The sequence below is a fragment of the Mytilus trossulus genome, chromosome 5 (assembly GCF_036588685.1).
Source record: "Mytilus trossulus isolate FHL-02 chromosome 5, PNRI_Mtr1.1.1.hap1, whole genome shotgun sequence".
NCBI lineage: Eukaryota > Metazoa > Mollusca > Bivalvia > Mytilida > Mytilidae > Mytilus > Mytilus trossulus.
Genome location: NC_086377.1, coordinates 23342011 through 23358550, shown reverse-complemented (window position 1 = coordinate 23358550; position 16540 = coordinate 23342011).

The window sequence follows — 16540 nt, the reverse complement described above, 5'->3', positions numbered from 1 at the left end:
GTGCACTATTCGTGATATGATAACGATTAAGACTTGTTTATTACTTGATCGGTTAATTGACAATAATTGAGACTTAGTGAGTCGTTATCCATGATCTGACAATACATGTTACTTCGTAAAACCATTTTCCGTGGTAGGAAAATAATTTTCATTTTAAAGTCGTGTAATGCATGTTCTGGCATTAATTATGTGCATTAGCCGTGAATTGTGACTTTGCATTTACCATGATCTGCCAAAAGTTGGTACTTTAAAAGTGCCTTATTCATAACCTTACAACAATTTTGAATTCGTAAGTGTACTCTACTCTAGTTTGCAAGGACCTTGACAGTTCTTGTCCATTTGTTTTTGATGCGTTTTGTTATTTGATTTTGCCATGTGATTATGGACTTTCCGTATTGATTTTCCTCTGAGTTCAGTATTTTTGTGATTTTACTTTTTAGTATGTGCATTTCCCTAATCCGACAAATATTTTTGACTTCATTAGAGTAGTAAGCGTGATCTGACAATACTTCATACTTCGCAAGTGCATTAATCGTATTTTAAATATAATTTTGACTATTTATATAAACAAATAACAGTGATATGAAAATTACCGTAAAATGCACTTATAATCCGATTTTAGATAGGAGTAAAGTGTTAAAAATTTCTATTGGAACATCCTTATCATTTCGAATTATTCAGACTTCTCCAAAAAAACATTTGTAAAACCCGGAATTGTTTCAGCTCAAATGATTAATGCGTTTTGGACACCGGTTTTCTACTGTTGCATTTCTCAATCGGTTATATGATATGATTCTGCAAAACAAGTTCACTTTACCAGCAAGCTTAAATTTATCATTTTAGGTATTTCAGAGAAGAATGAACGGCCATGTTGACTTTTACAGGGATTGGTATTCTTACAAAGTAGGATTTGGAAATATGAGTGACGAATTCTGGCTAGGTAGGCTATTATTCTGTTTATTTGAATCTCAATTTGAATTATCATAGAAAGTATGGTTAAGAAAAAAGTATAATATATATATGTACCAGACATCACATTCTGTCAAATGATCTATAAGATGCAAGTGATATCTTTATATGAACGTTATTTTTGACAGGGAAGCTAATATTCATAAGCTTGGGAAACTACTCGGTTTTTTTCACATTTGAGCATCAGTTTTCAAGATAATGTTAACAGACAAAAACATTAAACTGTAACTTTTTTTTAATGAACTTAAACTTACCATCAAATTTTCTGTTGACCGATCTTAACTAAGAAGTAACTTGCTATTTTTAATTGGTTGGATAAAAAAAAAATGTTCTATTACTACTATACCATCGAAATACACCTACCTATCGTAAATTGGATGGTAGAAAAAACTTTATAAACTTTTTGAAATGCATTAGAATCGAAATGACAGCAATGTAGTCGAAGAATTACCTTCGTCAATTTACGATCGCAACTCCTAAATTACAGTACTGTTATTCCTTAAATAGATTCCGGATTATTATTATTTATTCAATCAAGTGTACACGTACATTTAATGATATAGATTATAATGAATATGTGTCAATACATGCAATTCAAATATATTTACAGACACATTGAACACAAATTGACTTTCCCGAAACCTTTCTATTCATTCATTTGCCATTGAAACTGTAGCCCCTAAGCAAATAATTGATTGATTGATTGTTGGTTGCTTTACGTCCAGTGGTAAATATTTCATGCATATTCAGGACGAGAACAAGTTCACAATAAATAGAATAGGTAGGTTGATACCATAAAGACCATCTGGGATGATGGTCTGGGAAATTTGGACTGCCACTGGAAAATGAGGGTATCTTGGATAGGGACAGAATTTTTGCCTTGCAACAGACCACCTAATGACCCATCAAAAGAGGTGTTGCAAGGGTTCTAAACGTGCAAAGAGCGTGGCTTCGGATTTCACATCCCCCTTCTGACCGGACGTGACTGCGAACTTGATACATCCCAAGTGAACATATTTCTATGCCCCAGTCACCCTTGGGGACCTAAGCAAATGAAAAAAACCATCTAAGGTCATCATTATTAAAACAAAACAAAAGGTTGTATCATTACATCGTGGAAGAGTTAACCATAGGCCAATTCAAAGAGATGAAAGCAGGGAATGACTTCCACCCCTGATATGATTACAACATGCCTATCACAACACGAGTTTATTGTTGAAATAACCTCAATCAGCATGACCTAGTATGTTTATGACTATATTGTATATCTACTCCATTATATTTTTCAGGTAATACATATTTACATCTATTGACAAACCAAGGCAACTTTACCCTGAGAATCGAATTAGGGGATTTTGACGGAAATCATGCTTACGCTGAATACACCAACTTCTCTATCAGTGATGAAAGTTCCGGATTCAGACTGAAATTCAATAATTATTCAGGAAATGCAGGTATTAAATTAAAAAAAAAATTGAGAAATTGTTTCCATGTTTTAGTTGGTGGAGAACATGGGAAAATATAGAAACTACAAAAGTAATAGTACAGGAATAAAAAAAAGTGTGCCATTGTAACGGATAAAAAATAATTTGAGATAACAATAAATGACTATTAGATAGAATCGGGATTAAAAATAAAGTTTCATCTTTTGTGATTACACTTATTTAAATATATGTCTAGGTATGTCTTGCCTAAGTATAATAAGAATGTCCGGTCATTGTAAACAAAACTATTTGTCCTCGGCATGAAACTGTCAATGGCTGTGTAAAGCCTCCTATAACAATGTATACTCAATATTGAATACATATTACTAGATACCCTCGAAGCTAAAATTGCGAAAGCAAAAGTTACGAATCAATTTGAGTCTGAGAAGGAAGAAAGATTTTGAAGATAACCATAAAAAGTAAACGTCATAGGTCAATTTAGTGTGATAGATGTTTTGATTTTAGATTGATAGAAAAGGTGTCAAAACAAACATTTTCATATTTTAAACCTTAGATTTGCTTGAATGTTTCCATCATCTTGGATTGTAATAGAGTAACACAAAAAAGGTCCAGATCTCGAATGGAATATGCAAATTTAGAGAGCAGAATGTAATTCATTTATAACTCGTTTCATCTTAACAAAGAAAATACTGTGTTGGTCACATTTTTATGAATGTATTTAAAACTTTCATTATATTTTGTATTTGATTATTTTTTTATTTTGTCACAAAGAGTGAGGAAAATTCTGATATTGTTACTTAATATTAAAATGTGCAATAAATGTACATACTTTGTTTTGTAGCAAGAAAACGAGCCCCGTGACCCATATTTTCATGTCATTTTCAAAAAGCCCAGTAGTATCTCCTCAAATGTTATCTATTTGTAGTTTTCTTATTACACAGAGAGTGTTCTCGATGTACAACCTATTCACAATTTGACAATTTTGCACTACCAGTTTCTTTCAAAAAGCCCCCATGATCCATAATGTTTCTTAAAGGAGTAGGCCCGGTAAGGACTGACTTTGGTCTCAAATTTGAGGTTTATTTGATCAAAGATATTTGACACTTTTTAGACACTTAAGTGTCTATTTCTTTCGATACAATAGTTTATTTGAAAGATATTTACTTGATTTAGTCATAAAATACGCTAAATATGAAAAATCTATCACATATGCAATAATATGTCACTTTTCAGGTGATTTTTGTCGCATCCGTGTTCCCTCTCAACCTTCATATATGTTATGTATTATTATGCACTATAACTTCAATTTGAATGTTTTTTGAGGGTTCAAAAAGAGGTCTTACTTGATTACTTCTTTGACAAAAGTATGAACTGAACTACATTTGACAACTTATTTAAAGATTTTATCGATTTCAATTGAGCCCTTTATCTATATAAAAAGCCAAGAGAACACAAAATAACTGACCAAACTCCTCAGAAAAAAGGTTAATAAGTTGCAAATATGTGTATCAGCTTGATGCATTTGTTTAAATGTGTACGGTAACGCTGTTATAAATAGAAAAATAGAGAACTATTACTAGAGTACATTCATTTGTTAATAAAATTTGCTGGATGATCATATCATCTGCTATCTGACCTTCAAACTAGTTTTATTTTATGTAGCCTTGTGTACTAAGGTATTAACCTGGTATCTTTGATGACCTAACACATTGTTCGTATCTTACTTGTTAATCGACATTTTTTGTTTAAACATTACCGTCTCCATAATCAATAACAACCAATCAAATTAATATTTCAATATATTTTAGGAGATTCGCTTGCTTACCATAATGGACAGATGTTTGCGACTAAAGATAAAAATCAGAATAATTGCGCACAGAAGTATAAAGGATCATGGTGGTACAAAAATTGTTATCAAAGCAACCTGAATGGTCAGTATCTGAGTGGAACTAATACGTCAGTTCGTACTAATGGTTTAATTTGGAAACATTGGAGAAGCTACTACTCGCTTAAGTCAACAAGAATGATGTTCCGTAAAGCATAGAAATCACTCATGTGTAACTTACAGCACAGATCATTGTAGACTTGCGCTCTCTGCTCAATCTTTATAATTTAAGTTTGTAACCCGGATCTATTTTTTCTGAATCGATTTATCAATTTCAAACAGCAGTATACTACTGTTGCCTTTATTAAAAAAGACGCTCAATAAAAACAAAAACAAAACCATTTGAAAACGTGAACCAATTTTACTCTGCTATTCATCACCAAATTCTTTTGTATTGAAATGATTAAAACATGTAAAATATTAAATTAAATTTTTTTGTAACTTTTAACCTCTGTAAAAAAATACATTGATTAAAAGACAATCGGAAAATTTGATAACAGGTCAGTGTGATATACTGGTTTAATGGACCCATGATACATTCTTCCCAATATTACATGTTTAACATGATTGAATAATAACTTTCTCCAATCGTTGTGCACATGTTGAAATATGTGTTTATTTTTGGATCATTTCTTGCAGGCCAGTCTCAAAGTTCTTGAAGAAGTGATACAAGTATTTGAATTGGAGTGTACAATATTATGTAATGCTAGAAAAGAATAAATGTGTTTAAATAAACAAGACCACTTTTTTTAATTTTCGAACATCTGTATACTACTGTTGCCCTTCATCAAGTTAGGTATCTGTATTGGCTAGAGCTAAAAGGGGAGGGTTGGGATTTCACAAACCATGTTAAACTATGCCGCATATTTGCGCCTGTCTCATGTAAGGAGCCTTTAAGTTTTAATCTCATTTTGAACTTATAAGTTTCCCTTCCTAAATAGCAATATACCATCACGTGCATTTTGGATATAGATTTCTCCAACTTATTCGATATAAAAGATCAGACATTATCAAACGTCAACAGTGTCTGAAAATAAAGTTCATGAACCAGGGGTATTTTAAAGAAAGTCTCTAACATTTTCTAAAAAAGTTCATCTGAAGGTTCCAAAACCTCGTTGATAAATATTCCGTATCAACTTCACAAATCTCGATATTGTTCTTTTGATTTTCTTTGTGAATATTGCTTTTGCTGTGTAGTTTGTTTTTGTTGATGGCCATTAGACGTGGATCGGAACTTGAACATCCCGCCTTGTGTTTTTTGATGTATAGTAATTCTCGGGTTCTTGTCTTTCATGTAAGCTGGTGTGATTTGCCTATATGCCTTTTGGTGTTTCTTTGATACATATGACGTGGCTATATCATTTAACACCTCGTGATTAATTTATTGTAATACGATAAATGTTTTCATTTCTTTAATATTGATAATGTGCCTGCTCTATATGCCCTCTTGTGCTTCTTTGGTATACATTTGTTTCTTTTAAAGTGATAAGTATTATAATATAATGTTGACTGATGTACCCTTATGTTTGACATTTTTACATTTTATATCTGTTAGGTTTAAAACCTGGTTTTATCCATCTAGAGAAATTGCCTGTACCAATATCAAAAAAGAAAAAAATGTATGGTTGCCAATGAGATAACTCTCCACAAGAGACCAAAGTGACACAAAAATTAATAACTAAATGTAATTGTACGTCCTTCAACAATAAACAAAGCCCATACCGCATAGTCAGCTATAAAAGGCCCCGAAATGACAATGGAAAACAATAAAAACGAGAAAACTATCTGCCCAGTTTATGTCAAAAAATGAACGAAAAACAAATATGTAAAACCTAAACAAACGTAAACCACTGAATTACAGGCTTATGACTTAGGACAGGCAAAAACATAGAGAAGGGTTAAACATGTTAGCATGATCACAACCCTCCCCTTTACCTTAGACATCGGTATATTAGTACAACATAAGAACGAACCATAAAAATCCGTTGAGGTCAGGAATACGACAGTTGTTATCCATTCGTTAAATGTGTTTGAACTTTTGATTTTGTCATTTGATTAGGGTTTTCCGAATTGAATTTTATTCGGAGTTACGTTTTGGCCTTTGTTAGTCTAGTATGTTTTTTTTTTTAAATTTTAGTTCATTTCGAGTGTTATCTGTTTGGTCGGGTTGTTGTCACTTTGACATATTTTCCATGTCCATTCTTAATTCTATTACAAACAAAATATAATATGAAAAAAGGATGAAAAAACGGAAATTCCCTTATCGAAATAGCAAAATACACATGTACAAAACATTTTGAATATTTGATTCCACCATCATTATAAAATATACTCGATTAATATCTAAAACACCATACAACACGACATTCATGCATTTAAAACAAACAAGTCTTAAATTCAACATGTTTTACGATAATGTATTATCAGCCAAAAAATTGAGAAAAATACGAAATTAACATCCAACAATATAAACAATAGCCATTGTTATGATTAATTCATCTAAGTTTAACGACAGTGAAGTTAATATGAGTTGATCTAGTCTATCTGAAGTGTTTCTCCGTCGTATATTATTTGTATTTTGACTGTTTCAGTGATATAGAAGCCATTTTACTAAGTGCTCATTTAAAGGATTAGATGGTTTATCATAGATAAAGAAAGATGTTGTGTAAGTGCCAATGAGACAACTCTCCATCCAAATAACAATTTATAAAAGTAAACCGTTATAGGTCGATGTACGATCTTCAACACAGAGCCGTGGCTCACACCGAAGAACAAGGTAAAAAGGGCCCCAAAATTACTTGTTTAAAACCATTCAAACGGGAAAACCAAAGGTTTAGTAATCTATATAAAAAACGAGAAACAAGTATAAATTACACTAGAACACACACGTGATATTGCGGGTCCGTGACTGATTTAAAGTATATAACTATGCGTATGCCTTATTTTAGTATTGGTATTGTCATCTGACAAAGTCATGCCGATTATAAGATGCACAGTTTTCTCTGCTTTCAAAATCTTTCTGTTTATACCCGTCGACCTGGAACCTATCAATTATTGGTAATATTATTAATTTGTAAAACAAAAGGGCCTGGAATGGAGTACTTTTTACTCAACAGTTTACAGCAAAATTCTAAATACACCGTTTGGTTGTGCGCCTGTCAAATGCGGAACATACAGATCATGTATGGATACATTTTGAAGGTAACAGTTGAATATACTATTGGTTTCGGTGTCGGACTCGACCCGGAACTTCTTAATTATTGGCAATTTTAATTACGTGGAAAACAAATGGGACTGGAGTGGTGTAATTTTTAATCAACACTTTTGTACTATATTAGTTATATATCAAGTTGAATTCTTTGATTCATCGTTTAATCGTGATTTCGGCTGACAAATTGGACTTCGTAATTTTAGTATCATAGATAATTGTATTTGTTTATTACTGGATCGTAAACATTTATATTTTAAATACGATTGAAATCTTTGACAGTTTTGAGTTGTCGACCTTCTGCTTAACAAATTAAAGTTATTTATCCAAGTTTTCAAAGCGGCCATCAGCTGAAGACCTTTAAATTCGAGCTCTCTTTGCACCACGCGCAGCTAGTTTAATACATCTAAAAGGACCATACAGTGTCTCGGGATGAGTGGAAATGTCTTTACCTGATGTACAATATAGTTGTATTTTGGTTCAAGACCGACACCAACTATATTTGTCTCCTTTATTAAGACCTAATGTACAACAGCCAATGCACATTAGTTCCCAGAAAAATACAAAATTTAGTTCAAACATGCATTCATCAATCATAACAATTTATAAAAGTTAAAATGTTCACCAAGAAAAGAAGATTCAATGTTATATTTCTTTGAAAGAACAGTGCATCGCTATCAAACATCCTGAATTTACTATAAAATGTAAGTTTAATTATACAACAGTATTGAACGTGTACACATGTAAAATGTGCATAGATATATATAAGTTGATCTGTAATATTCCATCTTCATGACTTATATATAAGTACTGTGTTACGACACTATATAAACACTGACGAGGAAAGGTAATAACCGGCCACAGAATTAGATTGTTGTCGAGTGGTCCAGCGTACCGATAATAGTGCAAAGGAGATTTGGCGCCATGATAACACAATAGCATAAGTTTGAATCTTGGTCAGGGAAGAACAAACTTTTTTGGGCTGTTATTTAGACAAATTAAATATACAGTCTTGTATCATCGTCATTGTGATCAATTTTACATCATAATCCTACTGATGCATGATTTTACGTGTATTGCCTGTGCAATGTTCAGTTTCGAAGGTTATATTAGAGATTATTATAAATTAAGGAATGTATCTCCCTCATGCAAAGCTCTGATTCCTTTCACGGATTTGGCTATACTTTTTGGACTTTTTGGATTGTAGCTCCTCGTCTTTTATATAAGCTTTGGATTTCAAATATTTTGGCCACGAGCATCACTGAAGAGACATGTTTTGTTGACATGCGCATCTGGTGCAAGAAAATTGGTATTGTTAATTTTATTATGTCCCTTATCTTTCGTCTGGCCCTTTGGGCCGAGAACGTCAACAAATGCATAAGTATAAGAGACTTTACTTCTGAATTATTCCATCAATGTGAAAAAAGGACATGTATCATGTTCAAGAGGGGTGAATGCTGAAATATTAGTCGAGAGATAATCAAATTTCTAGAACCATCAGGGAATATAACTTTATGTGTCCTCTATGTCATGATATTGACCAAAACGTGTAAATCTTTCTTACTATTCATGGAAAAGCTTTGTCATATGTGTTCTTTATGAACTGTTTACATCTTTAATAGCGTCTAAAAGCAAAAAAAAAACAAAAACAAAAATATTTGGAATTTAATCTTTCCTGCTTTATTATTATTCGGTTTATTTAAACAGTTTGATGTTGTTCAGGATTAGTTTTTGTAAATGACGCAAGTCTTGATAACTTTTCTCGTCATGCGGCTCTGTTTTTCACGACTGATATTTTTCTACCCAAAATATTTGACTTTAGTAAATCATTATTCAAAAAAAAAATTAAAACAACATTTTATTTTTTGGGACTTTGTACATAAATATTATCGCTTTAACTGTTCAGTCAATATGTGGTAACATCCAATTGATGTTATATAATAGTGCCATTGTGCTAGTAAATTTTTGTATTCTTTTTTTGACATATTTGTTTGTTGTTCTGACATTGATTAAGACTCTTATACCAGGTGATTCTTTTGCTTTGTAATCAACACCGTGATAAAATTCCAGATATATTTATATATTGTGAAGGAAACAAAAGATGTATAAAAGCTGTATATGTGTATTGCAGTAGCCACATTTATGTATAAAGTAACAACGACAGAAGAATGACGTTACAATGAAAGTTCCTTACCGACGTGGGTTTCTCAAAATTCTCCAGGGCCGCAGAAATTTCCTCAAATATACTAAATAAATTGAATAAATTGTCCTAGAACTGAATGAAATTTTACAAAATAAATGAAATGAAATATTTCTTTAAAATCAATGTCCCATATAAATCAAAATAATTTTAATCTTCTGTCACTTCACTTGAATATAATTGAAACAAATGTCACTTTAAACACGTTCTGATTTTCTCTACTAAATCTGTCTCGGCTCTCCGCTGATATCGTTGCGTCTGGGTAGTAATTGAATCGGATTCACAAATCTCAAAATAATATAACTTAACTATTGGTCTGTTAAGCTTAGACTTAGATGTTCGGACCGTCGAAGATCGCACAAGGTTATCGTTTCCATAGGTAAGTTCTGTAATTACACCGAGTATCCATGTCGTGCGTGGAGAATGTTCATCATATATCTGAACTACATCACCTATTTTTACACTTTGATTATTATTCCCAGACACTCGGTGAAATTCTCGTAAAGAAGTCAAATATTCGTGTTTACATAAGACGGATTCTCCTTTTCGCTTGATCATTCATAGTTTCATGATTGTTTGTTAAATCGGCACTATAACAGTCTGTTTCATCTGTACGTAACGGAAACGATTTAATTTGTCTTCCATACAATAGATGCGGCGGGGTAAGCGGCTCTGGATCGTCAATGTCCAACGATATATAGGTAAGCGGTCTATTGTTAAGGTTATCTTCAATTTCCAGAACTAATGTCTGTATCAGAGCTAAATCTATACATGCGCGTTCAAGAATCTTTTTAGACAATTTTTATTTAGTCCAACCAGTCTTTCCCAAAATCCGCCGTACCATATGGGGCACGTTTTGGTATGAATATTCATGAGGTTCCAAATTTGCATAATTTGTCATGTAAAGATTTAGAGTCCGTTAACTTAAGTATTTCCTCTGCGGCGGAAACACATGTTGTAGCATTGTCTGATATCATTACTCCGGGTATCGATTTTCTGCCTAGGAATCTACGAAAAGCTAGCATGAATGATTTTTCAGTCATATCTGGAAATATTTCAAGATGAATAGCTCAAGTATTGGCACATGTAAACAAACATATATACACTTTATGAAAGAGTCCATCGTCTCCTTTGATTAAGCGCACCACTGAAATCGACGCCTGATATAGTAAATCGTTCTTCGAACGATACTCTATCTTTTGGTAGAGGTGGAGGAGCTGGTGCTTTGTAGGCAACTCCTGTTACTTTTCGACAACTTACTCATTTTCGAATAACGCATCCAACTTCTTGCCGTGCTGAATGTATCCCATTTTTCTGCCTCAAATAAGTTACGATAGCTCCTATGCCGGAATATAATTTTTTAATGTGAATATCATTTAAGAGTAATTGTGTTAGTCTATGCTTTGTTAGTATTAAGTACGGAAATTTTGCATTCTCTGGAAGTAGTGCGTTATTAATACGTCCATCGAATCGTATTAATCCGTCTTTATCCAGATACAACCGTAATTGACATTTTAAACTATACGTTGACTTTGAACATATGCTTTCAAAAACATCACTGTATCTTTGGTGTTGCACAGCTTCAATTAACTTCATTGTTGCAATATACTAGTATATACCATTTGGTGTTAGATATGTTGTGATCAGTCTACTAGTAAAAGTAACTGTATTGCGGACATTTCTGTACGTAACCTAAGATATGCGCAGCTTTATTGAATAAATTGTTTCTATTAAAGTTGATACGTTAAATATGTTGTTTTTCGTCCGTATAAAGTCATCTGGCGTTTCTTGATTTTCATAGTCCCTACTAGTTGTAACTTTATTGTGGACTTGAAAGTCATTTGGCCATTGTTTTTCGTCTGTTAACCAGTCAGGACCATGCATCAATAATTTGCTATTTTTCAATTGTTCATACGGTAAGCCACCTGATAATAATTCAGCAGGGTTGTGTTCTGTAGGGCAATATTTCTAGCTATGTTCACATATAAGCTCTTTGATTTCGATAACTCTGTTTGCTATACAGGCTTCAAGTTGCTTCGTTGAAGATATCCAGTGTAAAATTATTTGACTGTCGCTCCATAGTACACACTTTTAACGTTCTGTAAACCTGACATTATATGTGACGTTAGTCGTCCTCCGACTAATGCTGCCATAAGTTCAATTTGTGGTTTAGTCAAATTTTTCAAAGGTGCCACTCGATTTTCAGCCATGGCAAAGTTAGATTCTTCCCCTTTTACTAAGTACGCATAAGCGCCGTACGCTATTGCGATTGCATCGGTGGAAACATGCAAGGTAGGTTCATCGTTAATGTCCATATTTTCAAAGTAATGTCTGGAAAATTCAATGCATTAGTTCAAGACTTGATCGATAGAATGCCACTGTGGTCTAATTTCATAAGATATTTTTAGTCCCACCCAAGTTTCTGTTTCCATAAATCCTGCAATAGTATCTTGCTACGCACTGTAACTGGGCTTAGATTTTTGACGATCTTCTTAGTATTTCTCGTTTCATGATTTGATTTTCTTGAAGCATAGACAATGGTTTGAATCCAAAACTAACACGGTCATCTTTGTTGTTCCATAGTAATCCTAAAATTTTAATACAGTTATCTCCATCGTAAACGTTATGAGATGCAGCTAAATCGTTCAGTGCTGTACAATTCGATGCCCATGACGGTAAGTTGAATCCACCTTTGGTCATCAGTGCTCTTGTCTTTTCATAGAACTTCAACAGCTCAGTTGTGTTGTCGAAACCTGCACTCGTGTTGTTTACGTATAATCCATCTATGAGTGTTTCAGATGTATGACAAGACTGTTCACGTTAATGCTTAAATAAGGTCGCATTCAATATAAAAGGTGAACACGATGCGCCGAATATGATAGCTTTAAAGCTGTAAGTAATCAGCTCCGATGAAGGGTCTGTTGAGTCCTTTAGCAAGTAAAATCTCGTCATATATCTGTCTTTCTCGTCTAATTTAATTTGAAGAAACATCTTCTCTATGTCGGTGAAAAAAGCATATATATTCTCTCTTAATCGCATCAAAAGTATTTATGTGTAATTTAAGATTGGGGGTTATCTGCGCAAACAATCATTCAGACTAAGCGTGTCTGGTGATCGACGACAGCTACAGTCATAAACACTACGGATGGATGTCGTCGCTGTATATTTCTTGGCTGAATGGTGAGTGATATAATGCGCATGTTCTGTGCTTGTCGTTAGATTGTCTATGCGTTTAATAAAGCCTCTCTTTTCCTGGTCGTTTATAATCTCACCATATTTTCTAAGTGAAAACGGAATATAACTGAGTCTTCGTACTACATTTTCTGTTCTTCGTTTAGCTATGTCCATGTTGGACGAACGTGGTTTATGGTTGTCTTTCCATGGAAGTGTTGCTGTGTATTTACAAGTATTGGTATCGTACGATATATTTTGAGAAAACATTCATGTCCTGAAAGCGGTTGTGCCAATTTTAATCCGCGCAAGTATGGTAAGTTAGTTGTCTCGGTAGTATGTATCCGTATTGGTGAAGCTATTTCAGGAACAATGAGTATATTCAGCTGTATGCGGCTTCCGTCTTTCATGAATACAAATATGTCATCGGTTTTCAAATGGCGTACTGATTCGTTACTTCCGCCAAATCCAGAAATGAATATGGCTTTTGTTCCTTTTGGTTTTAATTCTAGTTCCTCCGTTAGACCATCTGTAATAAACGAGTGCTGAGCCCCTTCATCGAACAGTTTGTTTGCGTCAATACTGACTTGTGCGATCAAGGGCACGGTAGCTATCGCGGTCTGGAAAAGTACTTGTGAATATGTTGTACAGTGCATTGCTTATGCGGTTTTGGCTATATCTTGCTGATCGAAAGAAGCTGATGTATAATCATTATTGTTATAATTCGGAATATTGTTGCTAGAAAATGAAGACTGACTCTTGTTTAAACAAATATTTGTATGATGTTTTCGTCCACATTGTTAACAAGTTCCTTTAGACTTACAAAATGTAACTCGGAAGTTGCCAAGACAATTAAAACAAGCTTTCGTTTGTTTAAGGATTTCTAGACGGATTTTTTGGTCAACGATTTTCATACTTGTATTAGAGCTATGAGACTCACCGCAATAAATACCTGGTTTCCGCGTGTGTACGGCTACCTCTCTTCTTTGTGTCAGTTTTAGCAAAGTATACTGTGCTATGCAATGTTTCTAGATTCGATTCTAGATTTTAAGTTTTTGTCCGGTTTCTAATATACTTATCTCATTAAATAAGTGTTGTCTGAGTTCATAAAGCGACCACTGGTTTAAACCATGTTCACGGGTAATATTCGCCTTAATTATGCTTTGTTAGTAATTTGTTGAGCATAATAGGTATAACACATATTCCTATATCTATATAAGTAATGTAATGCACCATATGATTCCTGACTTTGACCTAGTGATTCTAGTCCTCTTATGAGAGTTTCTGACTTGTCATAAAATCTGCGGCAAGACTGTACTGTACTATCGGGTGCGGGTAGAGCTAAAAAAGTCTGCATGTACGTGTACATAATATTTTAAGTCTGTCCAAATCGCTGGTGTAATAAATCGATTGCTTTACTGTAGTTAAAATTTGTAAGTGTAAAACCCGAAACTGTAGTCAAAGCCTGGTTTTTAAATAGCGACTTTAAATTGTTGAATTTCTTGGAGTCTGCTAATGAGGGGTTACTATGAATTGCTGTGGAGTAAGATTCCCAGAATGCTTTCCAATTAAGAACGTTGCCGTCGAATTTAGAAAATTCTAACTGTGATAATTTGTGAAATTGGTTGTTGCTGTTTGACAAATGAGGAGCGTACATGAGTTGCGAATCGAACGATGCTATTGAGTTTCTATTGACATCAAAACTCTGATCTAAAGGATTAAGTGAACTATCTGTTACTAGCAGTGAATAGCTAGTACGAGTGGTTGGTTCTAGAAAATTACGCATTTTGCGTAATTTTGTCTCTAAAGTTATAGAATACTCATCAGAATCAGAAATCTCCGCTTCATGTTCCTCTTCCGATAATTCACTAATAATCTGAGTGTTCAAGTCTGACAAATATCTTTGCTTATCAATGATCAAATACACAATTATTGAAAGTTCATATCTGTCGAATTCTTTGTTAGCATCGTCAAATTTCCGCAAAAGTCGTGTGAGAGCGCTCCTGTGTTTCGAACGTGTTCCTTTAAACTTTGTTGACATTTTTCCAGCAGTCAAGGCACCATAATATTGTGAAGAAAATCACGCGAAAATTCGTGGGTTTCTCAAAACTATACTTAGCGGAGACTCAGAGATATACATCATAATGGCTGTTACAATATACTTCCCACGTAAATCCACATGTATTGGAACCTATTTGCAAACCCTTTGCCGATTTTATTGTTTTAAAAATTGCAATTAAAACAAATTACTTTTATTGGTATTCGGATGCATAATAAAAAAAAGAAGTAATGCACAAGAGCTCGACAATTTCAAAAACTTAAAAATAAAATAAAATTCCTCAAAACTCTATACATTTTATTTTGGCTCGTTTAACATGTTTAAGTCATTTCAAAACATGACGTTATACAAATTAAAACGCTAGAGTTGAAAGTTTTGTAAGTCAGCCACTAAAATTCGTATAAAGATCGTATTTAAATTGATTTTTGATGTAGGTTTTGTTTAATTTTCTATTGTATTGCATTTCATCGCAAATGACGATTTGACGGTAGATAACGAGGAAAACATGTAAATTAAAAATGTCTAATGTTAGGTTTGAAAAAAAAGAATTAAACGGATTTGTTTCTAGCGGTTATTCACGAAATAATCCATACAAGCTATACATTTATTAGAATGCTTGAACTTTACCATAACGGGGCGTAAAAAAGAACAGCCACACACAAAGCATACCTACACTCGCTTCAGTTTTTTAATGACCGTAGTTGTCATATTAAAATCGTAATAATGCTAAAGATAAAATTAAAATATCACGGTCCAGGCCATGTGTAAATTTCCAACAATCTATGGCTTCCATGAACTATTTCTCAATAATAACACAATGTTGACAAGGGTTCTCCTATTTTTGACATGTTTTACCTATTATGTCTGTTTGTTTTATTCACACCTCGTTGTCAATATAAGATTTCCAGCAACTGTCATAAAAGTAGTAGGTTTAACTAGATATAAATGTATGAAACATTTTCTTCATAGGAAAACAACCGTAACAAGTCAGGAACATGACAGTTATTATTAATTCGTTTGATAGGTTTTAATTTTTGATTTCGGCTTTTACTAAATGACTTTCCATTTTGAAGTTGGTTTTATTTTGTTATTGAAATTTATGCTAACTTGAACAATATCTTGGGTTATTGTTCTACGTGAGTTAAATGTCTTATGAATAAATGACTAGTTTGTATGCTGTGTTATATAAAATTGTAACACTGGGAAGCTCGTTAGAGAATACCTATTTGTGGGTGTAGTAAAAAGTAAAATCACAATAATACTGAACTCAGAGGAAAATCAATTAGGAAAGTCCATAATCACATGGCAAAATCAAATAACAAAACGCATAAAAAACGAATGGACAAGAACTGTCATATTCCTGACTTGGTACAGGCATTTTCAAATGTAGACAATGGTGGATTAAACCTGGTTATGTAGCGCTAACCCTCTCACTTTAATAACTGTCTCATCAAATTCCGTTATATTTACATGACATAAAATTTAATTAAAATCAATTGTATGGTACTTTATACATACAAAAAACTGTAACATAAATAAAATAAAAAAGAGCAATCAATAAAGCAGGCGTTCAAACTTTAACACCACTCGTTTGTCATTTAAG